Here is a 17,444-nt window from a genome sequence, read left to right as displayed (position 1 = left end):
TTACTGAATGCAATCATACCAGTAGACAATATGCTGACATCCTACTTCTCTGTAGCACTTTTATTCTGTAATTAGTGATATAATTTTTAAAGGTCTCAGCCTGGCATTTCCCATGCTGTTTTCCCTAAATCTCTAGATCGGGTTCCTCATGTTTATCCAGGGTGCAGTTGACTTCGCATGGACTCCAGAATGCCACAGAGACCTTTGCAAAGTAATCCTGGCAGATGGTATAAAGGGAGTTTATACAAGGTTTCTTTATTGTTTCAACCTGTAAGATGGGTTTCCAGACACCATGGTGTAGGCATAAAATAAAATCAACTTGGAAAAAAAAAGCATCTGTTCATTCTTAGCAAAAGGAGGGACGAGGTAAAAATCTAATGGAAGTGTTCCTTTGGAAAATATAAAAGTATTCTTTTGGACACTTTAACTAATTGTTGGCCAGATAATTTGATATATTTAAAAAAAAAATGACTGAAACAAACCAAGTTTTTAAGCTTATTTGTATTTTTTCCAGAAAAATTATATCTCTAATACTGAAGTGATCCTTAACTGGTCGAAGAAAAGGTACTCCAACATGTGTTGAAGCTGGGGATGCAGATCTGATGTTAGATATGTTCCTATTGGATCTGTGTCAGCAGCCATTCTAGGAGTCAGCTTTATGTGAAGGCAGCCTTGAGGATCTGAACAACAGGGTGATGTGCTGAAAGTGATGTGCCCCTTTAGCTTCCCAGAGAAACTGTCACTGTGGAATGACTTGGCAGAATTTCTCAGGTGAGTTGCAGTGTGATGGGAGTGAAATGTGTTGCTTTCTGTTAGGTTCATCCAGCAGAGGCTGTGCATGACAGAGGCAACATGATATTACACTGACTCCCTCCCAGAGCTTACCAAGAGAGATGCTTTTGCTGTTCACTGCAGAACATTCATGAGATGAATCAGAAGAATTGTACTTTGAGCTCAGGGAGTTGACAAATGAAGAGGCCACTTGCTCGTAGGGAAAAGGCATTAACAGATGTCCTGAGCACCAGGTGCTGATCCCCAAGAAGCACAGTGAGGAAGGCTTTGTAAGTACTGGTAACCTCTAGCCATTGTCAGGGAAGTCAATGCCATTGGAGAAAGCCATGGCCATGCACAAAACCCTTGTTTGTGCTCTGTGTGTGTGGGGAGAGTGCCAGGGCACAGGGAGTTTGGTGTCTTGGACTTGTAGATTCTGTGGCAAGAATGTATAAACTAGTGAGCTCCTATCTTTGTCCAGGCTAGCAGTTTTTTGTCAGTGATACTTTACAGTGTAGTGTATTACCATGGCTGCTTTGCTAGCATCATTGCTAACTCGTGGAAAAACAGGACAACTTCCACGTGAGCCAGTTAGCATTGATCTATCAGCAGCCACAGAAGTGTTGCTGATTATTTCTCTGTGACTCCTTCCTAACCCTGATGGTTTATGAAGCCATTCAAAGACAACCTTCCTGAGTGCTTGGTTTTTGTCTGCAGCTGCAGTGTCTGTGGGAAAGACAGGGAGCCCCTCAGGCTAAGAGCTGAGCTTGATCTGCAGCACACGAAAAAGATCTGCTGTGTCTGTGCTTCTGAGAGGCCAAGAAAGAGCAGATGGCTGTTGGATGGGACCAGAGAACCTGAGGAGAACCTGCTGTGAAAGTGCCAGCACCAGCTGCAGCCACTGTATTTCCCTGTCAGTGCTGGGAAGGGAGTCCATAAGGTAGTCCATGAGACCATACAAAGTCTTTCATAAGGTGGAGTAGCTTTCCCTTGCAGAGAGTGTTTGATTGGTGCAGTATGTGTGTATGGGCAGCTATGAATAGTTGGTTTTTGCAGTCAGGTTCTTCCTCCTTTCTCTTTTCTCCTTTTATTTTCTGTCCTTCCCTGGTAATTTTGCTTGTAACACTACCTTGTCCAATCTTGTTCACAGCAGCAGTCCCAGTTATAGCTGGCTCTTTCTTATATCCTGACTTGACTCTGCAGGGCTGAGAGCCTTGGGAGGGTTGTGCAGAGACATATCGAGCCTAAGGGTATTTTTTAAGGGCTTTATTTAAATTAGTATGTAAACCAAAAGCAGAATGCTACAAAATAGGTGAAGCATGAAGGTGGACCAAACAGGGAAGAAAAAGGTGGATTAATGTCTCTGTTTTATAGAGTGTATCTGAAGAGTTCCTAAGTACCTGTAGTCCATCTTTTCTCTAAGGTTTCCTCCCATGCTTGTTGGCCATGGTTGCTTGCTTTTCCTTTGTGGAGAAGCAATGGAGCCAAATACACCTGAAGGCTGTGCTGCCATTGAGTGGAAACTCGATAGGCTGGAGAATTGGGCAGAGAAATTTCAGAAATGAAATCCAATGAGATTCAACAAGGGTGAGTGTAGGGTCCTGCACCTGTGCAAGAATAATGCCAAGTACCAATACATGTTGGGAGCTGACCTACTAAAGAGCAGTTCTGCAGAGAAGGACCTGGGAGTCTTGGTGGATGACAAGTTGATCACAAGCTGGCAGTGTGCCCTTGCTGCCAGGAGAGCTAATAGTATCCAGGAAGAGTGTGGCCAGCAGGTCAGGGAAGGTGATCCTTCCCGTCTCCTGGGCCCTAGTGGAACCACATCTGGAGTACTGTGTTCAATTCTGATCTCCACAGTTCAAGAAAGACAAGGAGCTAGTGGAGAGGTCCAGTGGAAGGCCACAAAGATGATGGAGCATCTCTCTTATGAGGAGAGAGTGTGGGAGCTGGGCCTGTTTAGTCTAGAAAAGACTGAGGGAATCTCATTAAACCATATCAATATCTCAAAGGTGGATGTCAAGAGGATGGTGCCAGACTCCTTTTAGTAGTGCCCAGTGACAGGACAAGGAGAAATGGTCATAAATTAAACCACAAAAAGTTCCACATCAACATGAGGAAGAACTTCTTTACATTGAGTGGGGCAGAGGACAGGAACAGGCTGCCCGGGGAGCTTGTTGAGTCTTCCTCTCTGGAGACACTCAAAATCCAGCTGGACACGTTCCTTTGTACCTGCTCTAGGTGACTCTGCCTTGGTGAGAGGATTGGAATAGATGATGTCCAGAGGTCCCTTTCAACCCTAACAATTGTGTGATTCTGTAAAATAAAAATATAGGAAGGGGCTATGCTCTGCAGTCTATGTGGGAATTACATCTGTATTCCTTACCGGGACAGGATCCAGCTCCTGAATCCCCTGGCAGAAACAGAGCTGTCCTGAGTATTCATGAGCTGTGCAGAACCTCTCTCCTGCATTGCTCCAGGTCTGCTTAGTCGTGATACTGAGATGTTCAGCCAGCAAAGCTCCTCACTGATTGCCAGAAGAGATTGCTTTGCCCCCCTGCCTGCTCGCTCCTGTGAGTTTCTCAGTGCACTAGGCTGCATCCAGGGAACGCTGCTTATGGCAAGTTTGGCTCTGTGCCAGGGCTTGGTTCTGGCTTAGTGGCAATGCCAAGATTATAATGAATCTCCTGTGATTCAGGAGAACGCCTAAAGGAAAACGGAAGAGCGCAATCCAAGAGAGGATATCCAAGGTAAAGGACAGATGCAAAGTGTTATAGAAAGAGAGCTGACTGTGGTGAGACTCCAGAAAGAAGGAGCATGGTCCAAACCTGAATTAGAAGAAGAGCATCTGCAGTTAGGTCCTGTGAGCTCAGGAGTCAAGCAGTGGGAAGGGACCTGAAAGGACCTGTGGGGTGATCTGGGGAATTCTGATACAGGTACCTTCTGTTCAATCTGATGTGAAACTGGTTAGCCAAAATGTTTGGAACAAATTTTAATGGACACGGTCTTAAGAAATCAGATCAGAACTTACCTAAATCCAAAATTTTAGTGTGCTCTTTTTCAAGACCTTATGCCATGCTATGGATACAGTCAAATCTGGTGTAGGATAACAGTAAAGAGTAGAATTTTGCTACTTTTTTGAGTCACAGATTTGTTAATAGGCCAGTTAGGTACAGAGCTTAACAGCTATTCTGAAAAAAAAATCTCAAAGGAAATTAAAAAGTCTTTAAGAAGTCGAGTTGAGAAATATCTTCTGAATAAGTAAGGAATTAAGAAGTTTAGAAGGGAAAAGGCTGAATTTGTATGGAACCCTTAGAGGATTAGAAGAGTGAGCTTATCTGTAAAAGCTTATGTGATACATAAAAAGAGGCTCTGTAGATACACTAAGCTATATGGTATGCAGAAGACTACAACCAAAGGAAATGTGAGGAGGGACTTTTTTTAATATTTGATCTTGGTGCAAAAAGCTTAAGTGCTTGTAACTTCTTCCATTTTGGATGCTGTACAGAGAAATCCTTTTGTTTGAATTGTAAACAGCTTGGGAGTTAAATGTAATTGCAATGGTAACTGAAATCCAATACTGTGGAGATTCTGAACCACAGTGTATTTCAGCTTAGGAAATGCCCAGCACTCTGGGACAGGTGAAGTGTATTGAAGCTGTACAGAGTTGTCTGACAGAGTGTTACAAGAATCAGGGAAAGCAGAAGAACCTGCTGGTGACAGCAAGGAAACTGCTGTGCTGACAATAAAGCAATGGGAAGACATCGAAGTGCGGGAATATTAAGGGATTTTGTGGCAGCTGTCAAGTATAACCTACACTTTGACCAAATAAATTACTGAGTTTAGTGTGGAGTAAAGTTTAGGGGTCCAGCATAAAGAGATTATAGTAAATGACCTGATAGTTATTTCTGGTCTTACATGTGAAAGTTCAACTCTGTAAAGTGAGTAAAAATGCTATCAAATTAGAACAACATTTACATATGAATTGAAAATATCCATTACCTGAAATACCCATTTAATTTATAAAGTAATAGATGACATATAAGTACAAGGCAGTGAAATACCATATTTTACAGATTTATAGAGAATCTTCTTTAAAAAGTCTAGTATATATTGCTTGAGGGGTTTCATTGTTGATGGATTCTAATAGCCTTTTAGAGAGGATTGTGATGGTAAGATCCTCTCAGCTAGGCAGAACTTAATTTTAGCACTGTGCTGATTTACAGAGACACCTCTCAGAGTGGTCACAATTATTCACAGATTTTCTGTCTACCCAAAACAAGACAAGATGTTCTCTTGCTTCCTGCACAGCAGAAAGTTTCAGAATTGACACTGAATGCTATCAGTTCATCAGGAGTTGGGTGGCAATCACAGCTGAAGGGGGTTTTTGCTTCTGTTTCCATTCATGACTGCTCATTTCTGGCCCCACACTTTTCTTTCCCTAGTTGTACCAGCACAGCTATTCATGGAACTCTCCTTCAAGCAGAGCCAGAGTTAAATCAGTTTTATGACCCTATGTAGTGCTGCCCACCTGAGCTCTTTACCTTGGTACAAGCTCAAACCTGCCTGCTCTCCCTGTAACAAGCTGTCCCCAGCTGTGTGTTTCCGCTACTTCCATGGAGAGTAGTGTAAATGAAGTGCAGGTGCAATATAGTTTTGCAAAAGAGTGTGAATACCCTCAATAAAACTGCTTGTGCTCATTGAATATCTGAGGATGGTTTCTTCAACAGGAAGTAATAAAACCCAGGTCTTCCAATAGACAATGCCTTTAAAGGAGGCAATCTAAAAGTCTAGGCTGGTTGAATGCTCCTAGCCACAGCCCTCAAAATTTACACTGGTGCAGTGCCGTGATCCCCTTGGCATGTCTTTTGCATCTCCAGTGTCCCTGGAGCTGTAGACTTTGTGATTCTCAGAACCCTAACCCTAATGATAGCTTGGGATTGAGGCTGAGGTGCTCACTGCCATGGATGGCCAAGAAGAGAAAGGTATAGAGGAAGCAATGTTGGTGCACTGCTGTGCTGCTCACGGCATGTCTTTTACAGCCCCAGTGTCCCTGGAGCTGTAGGCTTTATGGCTTTCTGAACTCCTACCCTTTTCTTGAAACCCATGGTAATTAGTTACTTCTGGCTTTTTCCTTTCTGCCATACCTGTATCTTGGTTTTTATCTTCTATGCTCCCTTAATTAAGTTGTCACTGGTTTACCTTGTTGTTAATAATACTAATAATGCTAGTTTTTGTCCTGACTGTGTGAAATATTTAAAGAATTACAGAATCATAAAATCACAGAATCACTAAGGATGTAAAAGACCTCTAAGATCATTGAGTCCAACCATTAACCCAGCACTGCTATGTTCAGCAGTAAACCATGACCCCAAGTGCGACATTCACGTGTTTTTTAAGCACTTCCAGAGACAGTGTTTCCAGCACTTCCCTGGACAGTCTGTTCCAATGCCTGTCAACCCTTTCAGTAAAGAAATTTTTCATAATATCTAATCTAAACCTCCCCTGGCACAACTTAAGGCCAGTTGCTTGTCCTGTTGCATGTAAACTGTGTAAAGAGACCAACCTACAGCTCACTACAACCTCCTTTCAGGTAGTTGTAGAGAGTGGTAAGGTCTTCCCTGAGCTGTGTTTTCTCCTGACTAAACAACCCCAGTTTGGTCAGCTGTTCCTCATAAAATTTCTGCTCTGGATCCTTCACCAGCTCTGTTGCCCTTCTCTGGACATGCTCCAGCATCTCAAATGTCTTTGCTATAGTGAGGGGCCCAAAACTGAACACAGGCTTTGAGATGTGGCCTCACCAGTACCAAGCACTGGGGGATAATCACTGCCCTAGTCCTGCTGGTGACACTGTTTCTGATCCCAGCTAGAATGCCATTGGCCTTTTTGGCCACCTGGGCACACTGCTGGCTCATGTTTAGTCAGCTGTCAAACAGCACCCCCAGTTCCTTTTCTGCCAGGCAGCTTTCCAACCACTCCTGTAGCATCCTGTAGCACTGCATGGGGCTGTTGTGTCCCAAGTACACAACCTGGCACTTTGCCTTGTTGAACCTCATATAGTTGGCCTCAGCCCATCAATCCCACCTGTCCAGGTTCCACTCCAGAGACTTCCTGCCCTCCAGCAATCCATTCTCCCATCTGACTTGGTGTCACTGTGAACTTGGTGTCATTGGGCTAAGGGTGCCTTCGATCCCCTCATCCAAATCATTGATAAAGATATTAAACAGGAATGGCCCCAGTACTGAGCTCTGGGGAACATCACTAGGGATGGCTGCCAAATGGACTTAACCACACCCACCACCACTCTCTGGGTCCATCCAGCCAGCCAGTTTTTTATCCAGTGAACAGTACACCCGTCCAAGCCATGAGCAGCCAGTCCCTTCAGCAGAATGTTGTGGGAGACAGTGCCAAAGGCTCTTCTGAAGTCCAGGTAGACAACATACACAGCCTTTGCCTCATTCACTGCAGGGTCTCCTAGTCACAGAAGATCAGGTTGGTCAAGCAGGACCTGTCTTTCATAAACACCTGCTGGCTGGGCCTGATCCTCTGATTGTTTTGCACGTGTCGTGTGATGGCACTTGAGATGATTTGCTCCATGACCTTTCTTGGCACCACTGTCAGGCTGACAGGCCTGTAGTTCCCCAGGTCCTCCTTCCGGCCCTTGTAGATGGGCATCGCATTTGCTAACCTCTAGTCAGCTGGGACATCCCCCATTAGCCAGTTCTGCTGAAGTGATTGGAAGTGAGTGCTTCTGCCAGCTCCCTCAGCACTCTTGTGTGGATCCCGTCTGGCCCCATAGACCTGTGTGTATCTAAGCAACATAGCAGGTCACTGCTGTTTTCCCTTTGGAGTATGAGAGCTTCATTCTGCTCCCTGCCTCTGTTTCCCAGCTTAGGGGATTAGGTACCCTGGTCTTTTACTATTAAAGACCGAGCAAAAGAAGTCATTAAGTACCTCAGTCTTCCTCATCCTTTGCCACTGTGCTTCCCCCTGAATACAATAAAGGATGGAGATTCTCCCTTAGCTCTCTTTTGTTGATGATGTATTCATAAAAACATTTTTTGTTGTCTTTTACTGACTTAATAGATTTAGTTCCAAGTTAGGCTTAGGCCCTTCTAATTTTCTCCCTGCATAACCTCACAATATCTTTGTAGTCTTCCTGAGTGACCTGGCCTTTCTTCCAAAAGTGATAAAAAATATTTATTACTCACTGTTTTTCTATTATAGTCCTGATTATAATACCTAATTTTAAAAGATGGGGGTTTAATAATAATTTTTTATTACTTCATCTAGGAAAATTAGGATATTACAAGTGAGATTTATGGACTACCCAGGAAGACACAGCTGAAAGAATAATTGCTGTTTTGTCCTTTTAGTACTTTTCTAGATGTTAGACTAGGCAGATGAAAAAGAGAAGTGTGAACAGAGGAGAATGTTAGCTGAAGGATGATGGGTGCAAAGTAGCAGTGTGTGCTGTTCTCAAGTATTTGTGGGAAACTTTTCGTCTCTGTAGTTATCATTAGAAGTTGCAACAAGCAGTTTACTGAGATATTCCTAAGTAAGATCCACTCTGTTGAAAATGCCATCCTTCTGCATGTATAATATTGGGGGGTGTGTGTGATTATGGAATCCCGTTTAGAATGCTCTCCTTTTGCTTTTTACAAGTATTGTGTAGGCAATGCCTTGTTCCCCATTTCTAAAAGAAAACTGTGCACTCTCGTAATATCTTCACATCAGTGAAATATTTGTAAACAGTGGGGTTCTTGTTTGCCTTTGCCTCAAAAAGAGTCAAACTGTTGGTTACCTTCAATTGTCGATTTTTGAATGTGATCATGTTGTTCCATGATGTTTGGAAATAGTAGGCTAAGGAGAGGAGCTGAACAAACTCAGACTCTCATTCCCCACAGAAGCACAAAATGTGCTCTCAGGCATCAGGCAATGTTCTCATGCTCATAAAAAAGCATATTTGTGTATTCAAATAAAATTTCTGTTAAGCAGAGTAGAACTACGTGCACGGATTGCATCAGTCAAGTGGCTGTTTTTTCAAAGTATCTTTAGATATTAATCAGAAAATTGTTCCAAAACAACTGTATTTTGTTTGAACATTGCAGACTGGCATTTTGTACTACAAGACTACCTGTAGTTATGTTCTCACAAAATATTCTAGAATGGAAATATAGATTTTTATTATTAATATTCTTCTGGGCAGTAAGAGTAATAGTATTTTTTTAGAGAGACTAAAATTTGATGCCTTAAACATTTTTTTCTGGTTAGTCAAAAAAAATGTCATTGACTGATACAAGTATTTGGACATAAAAGAGCTTGAAAAGTCTATTTAAATTTTTTTTCCTCATACAAATTTATTCCTTATTTTGCTACTGCCTTAGTTATTTTCTGCAATCAGTCCATTTGACTTTTGCACCTACGAATAGCTGCAAACAAAATTTGGCAAATTTTCTCTTAATGACAATGTTTCTCTGGAATAAAATAAATGTCTTCCAAGGCATTTAGACCCTCAAGCTCATTTGATCCAACGCAGTAAGGATTTTCCCTCTAAATCCCACCTCTTGCTTCCTGTTTTCTTGCAAGATATGAAGAATGAGCAAGACAGTTCTTTGAAAGTAAAAATCTTTACACAAACACTCCTCTTCTTCAGCGGATAATCTCAGGAAGACCATGAATACATTTAATTCAAAACTCCAATTGCAAAATGTTTCCAGTTCCCTGACGAGGAGGGCCTCTTGTGATAGCTCTTCAGTCACAGTGTGCAAATGTTGAGTTTTGAAGCAGGTTAACAGCCAGGGAGGCATGAAATGTGTGTCATGGTTTCAGAAGGAAAAGAGACGAGTTTTCATGTGGCTGATGTGGCTCTAGTTTCCATAGAATTTCACTGTGGTTGGTTAGCGCACACTTGGCAAGTCTCTAACCTGCCAGATTCTTGCATTAACCTCAGAGATGGGTGGTGGTGGTGTTCAAAGTCACAGAAAAATGTTAGGCTGCATTAGAACCGAGTACAACCAAATATGTGGGTCCAAGTTCGAGGTGTATCTGGAATATCTGAACAATAACAGATGGAGACAGACTGACAGTGCTGTTCAGATATTAAAATGCATTATACACCATAATCCTGTTTGAAAAAAATCTGTCAGCCTGGAATCAATACCTGGTGGTTTTTTTCCCTATCCTATGTACATGAGACAGTGTCACTCAAAGATACTGTTCAGCTTTCTTCCTTACAATCTGTAAATAGGGACTGCAGAATTGGGCTCTCAGTGCATACCTTGCAGCATAACCTTGAACATTTGGATACTGATGACAAAGTGGTAGGGAAAAAACTTTTTCTTAAAGCTGGACCCTAAAGGCAAGCTTATATTTTTATACATACATATATATATATATAAAAGCTATACCACTCAACTTTTTTTTTTTTAATGCTAAACATTTAGATTGACATCTAGAAACAAACAGTTAAAATAGGTCTTGCTGTTCTCCCATTTAACTTTATCAGTGCCTTTCCACATAGTAAGAGATAACCTTACAGGATGAGCCAGGAATGTCAGAAGGAAATTAAACTATATGCTTGATTTCTAATCTTTACTTAAGCACAAAATATTTGTGTATATGTATATATACATATATATATATGTAAAAAAATGCTGTCTTCCAAACAATTAAAATAGTACTTTGCCAAATGTGACTGTGGTCCTACTGCTGTGTAAGTATAATCTCCCACAAAGTTTATGTCTCTTCCTCTGTAGTCTAAGTAGTATATCATTTCCAGGAACATTTAATTTCTTACTGATGCATTTTAAGATATTGAACCGTATTTCATCAAGCTGCAGGTTACCTTGTTATTGTTGATCCCTAATTTCAGGACACTAAAACCCTTAGGTTGCAAACTTACCAGTCTGCCAAAGAGCTATGTGTTACTGGTGTTATATTTCTGGTTTAATGATTACTGTCCCTATCATAGCAGCATTCTTCAGAACCTCTCTTGGTTGATTGCTCCCAGAGCTGTTGCTTTGTAATGCACAGCACTAAATAAATTGATATTCTGTACCCCAAAAGGCAGTAGAGTAGAAAGTTAAACTGGGATGTCATCATTGTATTAATTTTCCAGGGAGGGAACAGTGAACTTAGTTGAATCAGACTGTCTGCTGTTGCTAAGATACTGGCATATGAACAAAACTTCATGGTCAGAAAAATAAAGCTAACACATATGAGAGAATCAGCCCTAGGCACTCAATCTCTTCCCACAGCAGAGAGCTATCATCCATCAACACAATCACCAGAGGGTTACATGCAATCTGGACAAGTACTTTAACATACTGGTGATGCAGCTCAACAGAGGTGAATTTGTCAAGAAAGTGTTTAAAGCAAATGTCCATGTGTAAATTTGTCACACTACATTGTCTGAGCCAAAACAGGTTCAGCTGGTGCTCCAGGGATCTCCCTCTCTCCCTCTCCCTCTCTCCCTCTCTGTATGTATATGTCTATGTATGTATGTATTACATAGACTATCACTGATGCTTCCATTCATTGTGTATTCAGATTTGTTCCACAGGGCAGGCAAGAGGTGTTGGAGCAAGTTAGAGTCCAAAGAGCTGACTGAAAAGCCTTTATCTTGTACCATTCACAATTCTCCAGGATTCTTAATAATTAAAAGCTTGTAGTTATTAGGCTACAAACAACACAGTTCATCACAAAAAGATTCAATAATCCATGAAGTAAAAAACCTTACAAAGCTGTCTCTTTGCAATACAAGCAAAGGCAATAATGGATCTTGTTCAAGCAAACACATGATTAAATCTGACAGTGCACATTAAACATTTGATGTGGGCAACAGTCAATACTAATGGAAGCCGCTAGTGGAAATGTTCTCTGAAGCATCTCGTAGGTGAGGTGGATTGAAAGCAGTGAAAAGATGGATACATTAACAGTCTAGTACTGTGTTGAATTCTAAATCCCTTCACAACAGCAGGAAGGATTAACAAAAATAAAAGAATCACAGGCTGTGAATGAATAGGACTTCAGCAAAGATAGCTGCTAAAATGACTGAAGAGGTAAGCTCTTTTGGGTTTTTTTGTTACTGTAATTCAGTAAATTTGTTTCTTTCCTCATGCAGCATATCTAGCCCTGTGTTGTTAATGGTGTATGTAAGAGCTCTGTTTGATGGGCAATTGAATTGACAGGGAAATCCAGTCACAGAAATAAGTCTGTGTTGAATAAACGGACATCACACTAGAAAACAAAGAAGATATAACATTCTAACATTCTATAATTATGGTCTGAACATTCTAACATTCTAATATTTTAACATTCTCTGAAGGATGGTCTGAACAGTGAGTAGTGCGTTTGACACACTGGAAAGGATGGGATGCCATCCGGAGGGACCTAGACATGTTGCAGAAGTGGGCCCATGCAAATCTCATGAGGTTTAACAAGACCAAGTGCAGAGTGCTGCCCCAGTATCAACACAGGCTGGGGGACAAACAAATTGAGAGGAGCTCTACCAGGAAGGACTTGGGTGTGCTGATGGATAAGAGGCTGGACATGAGCTGGCAGTGTGCACTTGCAGCCCAGAAAGCCAATTGTGTCCTGGGCTGCATCAAAACAAGAGTATTCAGCAGGCTGAGGGAAGTGATTCTGCCCCTCTACTCCACTCTCAGGAGACCCCAGCTGGAGTACTGCATCCTGCTCTGGGGTCCCCAGCACAGGAAGGGCATTGACCTATTGGAGCAAGGCCAGAGGAGGGACACCAAGACAGCTGGAGGGATGGAGAACCTCTCCTACAAGGAAAGGCTGAGAGAGTTGAGATTTTTCATCTTGGAGAAGAGAAGGCTTTGGGGTGACCCAATCGCAGGCTTCCAGTACCTGAAGAGATCCCACAAGAAAGATGGAGAGGGTCTGTTTGCAAGGGCATGTAGACAAGCAGGAATGGCTTCAAACTGACAGAGGTTTAGATTAGATATTAGGAAGAAATTCTTTACTCTGAGTGTGGTGAGGCATGAGAACAAATTGCCCAAAGCTGTGGATGCCCCATCCTTGGAAGTGATCAAGACCAGGTTGGATGGGGGTCTAAGCAACCTTTTCTGGTGGAAGGTGTCCCTGCTGATGGCAGAGGGGCTGGAACTAAATGGTCTTGAAGGTGCCTTTCATCCCAAGCCATTCTATAATTCTGTGATTTTATGATAAACTATATGTAGTAGAAGTATCATTAAATCTGCTTCAAACAGCATTCTTCAGTGAAGACACTGCTGAGCTAGACAAAATTTAATATTACTTCCAAGAATGGGCTGAAATACATACAGAAGTTCAGTGTTTTTGAAAACCACCTGTCATAGAAGTGGAGATTAGTTTATGCATTGCAGTAGTTCTGTGTTACCAGTTACTGGAACATCCCAGACATTCATACTCAAGGGCATACTGATGCTGTGCATCCTTAAGGTCTAATCCTTTCCTGTTTCTGTGGCACTAAGGAACTATACCCTGCAAGAGTGGCTAGCTGAGAGATGCCTCTTGCACAGAGGAATTCTGCTGGTGGAAGCATAAGTCTTCCCCTTTTTTTTTTCTGCAACTCTGTCCATTATCAGGTACAAACACTTTGCAAGGCTTAGAGCATGCATAGTATAACTTCTAGCTGCAGAAATCCATACTTTAAATAATTTGTGTGAACTAGTGGTCATATTCAAGTGTGGCTGGACATCTCTGACTTTTTGAGAAAATCTCCTCCTGTGATCCAGCCCAAGTTCTTATTGTGTTCCTGTTTGTCAGGTGTGTTTCATGGGTCTGAAATCAGTCACTGGAGCATTGTGACCATAACTGAGCTTTTTGTATTTCCCATCTGACTTAATCATACTTTTTTTCCTGAGCCCTTGCAGGATATCACTTATTTGTGAGAGGTATGCGAATGTTCAGATTGCACACAGAATACACATTTAATGAAATATGGATGGAAATATATCATTATTGGGAGCTACAATAAGTTATATTCACAAGAGAACGTTACTTCTCCTGTTTTGTTATTGCTGGTAATTCTAACTATTGGTGAAGTATCATTGAAACGCAGATGTCTCTCTGCATATCCCTTGCCGTGGGCACCTTGCAAATTTAGCATCACTCTAGAATGTTACTTAGGTAATGCTGCCATGTGGACACTTTGGAGAGGCTTACTTCTGAGAAAAGACTTATTCACTCATGAGAAAACAATTCTTACTTGTGGAGGCTCAGCTCATCACCTTTGCTGAGATGAAGGAGGCTTGTAGCTCAGTAACTGATATGTCTCAGAGCTGTAAATGCAGGCTGCGGAGTCAGGCATACCTCAAAGCACTTAATATGCTCAGTCCTTGTTCACAATTTTTTATGATTTAAGCTTTCATTTTTTTAAGTTTAATAGAATTATGAGATTCCAGGATTAATAGTCAAGCCCTAACCCGGCCTCCTGGAAGCCTCTTTTGAATAAGCTTGTCCTGATGTCTTCTCTTGGACTGGTTGTTCAACAGTTTACTCAATAAAGGAAAAGATTAATCTCACTAAAGTCACCCATTTAGTGGTGTTTAATCATGCTTCGCGTATTATTCAGCTCTGTGGCATTGCTAGGATTTTCCTGTTTTCAGAATAGATAAAAGGAAGTGTGAATAACATTTGTATTATGCACTTTTTAATTATTTTTTAAAACTATATAAAGCCTATATTCCAAGTTATCCTGGTTAATATCTGGAATAATTTCTTTGGGGCTAATGAAATTGAAGTAGTGGAAAACAAAATGTGATATTAGAATCTACCACAACAAGCTTAAAAAATATTGGAATAATTAATCACAATGATTCATCACAAAGATGAATCAAGTGTTAATTTTCTTTCACAGTCACTAAAATGGTATTCAAATAAACATTAGCTTAAATTAGAAAAATAACCCCATTCTGGATGAGTGGTTGGAAGCAAGCTGCTTCAGTAGGAGCCATTATACATTCATTTGAAAGTGACTTGTTTCCACATTCTTGGTCTATCTTCCTCTTTAAATTACATTAGTTAAAATTCTCCATAAAATTAAAATGTGGTGTTAAAGGGAGGACTAACAGTGCTTGCTGGAGTGTATTTTGTTCCCTATTACACTGCCTTGAACCTAGAATAATTATAGCAATGAAATAACTTCAGATTTATCATTTATTTTATTCCACCTTCAGTCAGAACACATTCTGAATTTAGAAAGTGTGATTTTGATGTCATGTACAACTTTCTCATTGATATTAAGAGACACTGATGTGTCTCAGAGAAAATACAGCACAGGCAAGACTTGCTGCTATAGAAAGTCATTTGTGCTTAATGCGTTTTTGAGATGTCACGCAGTCTTGTTGAAATATTTTCTACATAGAGACCCTCAGACTGCTGGAATTCTTTGTGTGTGATTCAGCCAGGTCTCTAGTCTTTGTCTCTCCCAAGCAACTGGGAAGTGGATCATTGGGAGGAGGGTCTCCCCTGCCAGAGGGAGTTGTTCGGCACAGGACTCTGCCAGCACTGCCACTAATAGCAGATGAAATTTGTGATGGGAGAGCTGAAGGATGAGAAAAGCATACAGGAGAAGAGCATAGTGGTATCTGGGTAGATAATTATACAGGGAATGGGTAGAACTGTTCTGAAAGTTGCTGTTGGGTTATACTGCTTTAAAGCATTGTGACTGATTGCAGCTCTGAGAAGTGCTTTTTGGTACTTTCACACATTTCCCAAATTGACTAGCACTAATTCCAAGGGCCATCACTGCTTTGTGGGAATGGAAGACTGTTTCAGAGACAAATGGCACTTAGTTTTATCATAACGACAAGCATTTTGGGGATAGCAAGAGACAGGACTGAGAGCTTCATATATTACTGGGAAAGTTAAGCATATACATTTTATAACAGGCAAGAATCTTGCACTCAGTTTTCTAGGAAGTGCGACTGTGTATTTCTAAAAACTGCAGAAACATGCCTACATTCACCACCCTGCAACCTGATTTTAAGGCATCTCCTGATGCATCTTAGGTTTTGGAGAGCTGTACCAAATCCATGTATGTTTTTCAAACTGAGACAGCTTGTGTGGGATTCATCCCACCTACCTTTGTAAATCCCAGTAACTAGGTTCTGTCCATAGTCAGTGGAAGCAGAGTGAAACCACTGGATTGCATTTATGTGCTCATAGGATAAAGTGAATTGTTCTCTTGAGCAACTTGTTTTTCTCTATTGACCAGACAGGCAACATTGAGGACAAGCTAGCTTTTACATAGCTGAAGTCAGCTGAAAAGTAGTCTGCTCACATTATACCACATCCCAAAGCAAAAATGTGCCCACCCACTGCCTCAATATCTTTCCTTCATAATATTGAGTAAAAAGTATTTAAACTATGAGGAATCTTGCATTGGCCAGAACCTTGAGGTAGAACTGCACTACCTCTTCTATGAAGGTGTTGGCCAAAGGGTTCTTAGTCTCCATGGGCTGAATTCTAGGACATAATGTCTAAACTAGAACAAAACCCCTCCCATCTACTTGGTGATGCATTTTAAGTGTAAAGCTGTGAAAATAAATTTTCCCTTCCTCAGTAGATTGTGCAGCCAGGGTCTGTTAAAACTTCAGTTTTGTTTTCTCTTTTCTACACCTCTAATCCCCAGAGAAAGAGTGAAACTAAACTAAATTCGGGTTAATTCAGGCTAACATGACTGGAAACCCTGGAGACCCATGGAAGTGACTGCTGAAGTGACAGACCCTGGCCATGCCCCTGACTCCAGCCCCCCTGCTTTCCCACAGCCGACCTGCCTCCCCCTGCCCACTAGCTGTGCCTGCTTGCTGCCCCCCAGCCCAGACAGCACAGCAGAACCAAGCATTATTCGCATCCCAGATGGCAGTAGGAGAGTAGGATTTCTAGAGAGAGTTGGCATACATACCTGAGAATATTTTCCTATCAATTGCATTCACTTGCATGCTATCTAGCGGATGTTGCTGACTTGTGGCCTGGCAGGTTTGTTAGCTGTGGAAAATGTCACCATTACAACTGGCTTCAGTATATCATCTTTGTTCCTGAGTTCAGCAGAGAAACGAAGGTCCTAAGGATTTTCCTCACAAAATCTGTTCAGATTAAAAACAGAAGAGTCAGTCAAAATGGTGTATCAAGCTTATTTATTTGGTTTTTAGGTGCTTGATGTCTGACTAAGGAGCATATGTAAACCTTCTGTATTCTATGGCCATTGAAATGAAAATACTTCTTCTTTTATTCTTTCTCAGACCAATATTTTCCTTGCTTAAAGACAGGAACAATCTGCATAGATAAAGTTCATGCGTAGGTAATGAAAGAAATAGAGTCAGAGATTGCTATAAAGAATGATGTTGCTGTTATTCATTGTGTTTAGATTTTCTGTCCTATTGCATGGGAAACCTCTGTCTCCCTGCAGAGGGAGTTCATAGGGTGAGAACAGCTAGCTAATGTTTAGCAATTAAAAACAGAATTGACAGTAAATAGAACTCTGAAAATCAAAAACAAATATTTGAGCATTTAACTGTTAGTAGAATTGCTTGCTATGAAAAAGTATATATATAAACATAAACTTCTGTCTATATTACCCTGTGCTGAAATCACAAATAATCTCTCATATCATGCAGTTATTAAATAATTCTTACATCATAGAGTCAATCACAGAATCAATT

Source organism: Myiozetetes cayanensis, unplaced genomic scaffold (assembly GCF_022539395.1).
Source record: "Myiozetetes cayanensis isolate MyiCay16 unplaced genomic scaffold, myiCay2020 scf1, whole genome shotgun sequence".
In the NCBI taxonomy this organism is placed as follows: Eukaryota; Metazoa; Chordata; class Aves; order Passeriformes; family Tyrannidae; genus Myiozetetes; species Myiozetetes cayanensis.
Note: the sequence above shows the minus strand (reverse complement) of the source record.